The following is a 374-nucleotide window of genomic DNA, read 5'->3' as shown; positions in this document are numbered from 1 at the left end:
TTGAGAGTGGATCTACAGAAATATTTTTTGATGATTGTACGATAGGGAGTGACACATTGGATACTGTGAAGGAAAATGCCATTGCATTTGCAAAGGTGCTTTTTGAGGAAAGTGATCTTCCTGAAGCACTTCTTCCCGAACTTGGCACTCACAAGAAGGAAAGTCATGAAGTTTGTTTTGTTGAGCCAGGGTTGGAGCAATTCCAAAAAGGACATGGTGAGGAGGAGAGTTGCAGCAGCTGTAACTTTCCATTAGTTGAGCACGATGCTCATCTTGAAACGAACCAAAGTGAGTCAAGTGCAGGCTTTGAAGAGAAAATGCCTCCACTTGGTGTGAATGTTGAGGATTCTGGTGATGAAGATGATGTTCAGCAT

Source organism: Eptatretus burgeri, chromosome 5 (genome assembly GCF_056783735.1).
Source record: "Eptatretus burgeri isolate ZD-2024b chromosome 5, Ebu_testis_v1, whole genome shotgun sequence".
Lineage (NCBI taxonomy): Eukaryota > Metazoa > Chordata > Myxini > Myxiniformes > Myxinidae > Eptatretus > Eptatretus burgeri.
Note: the sequence above shows the minus strand (reverse complement) of the source record.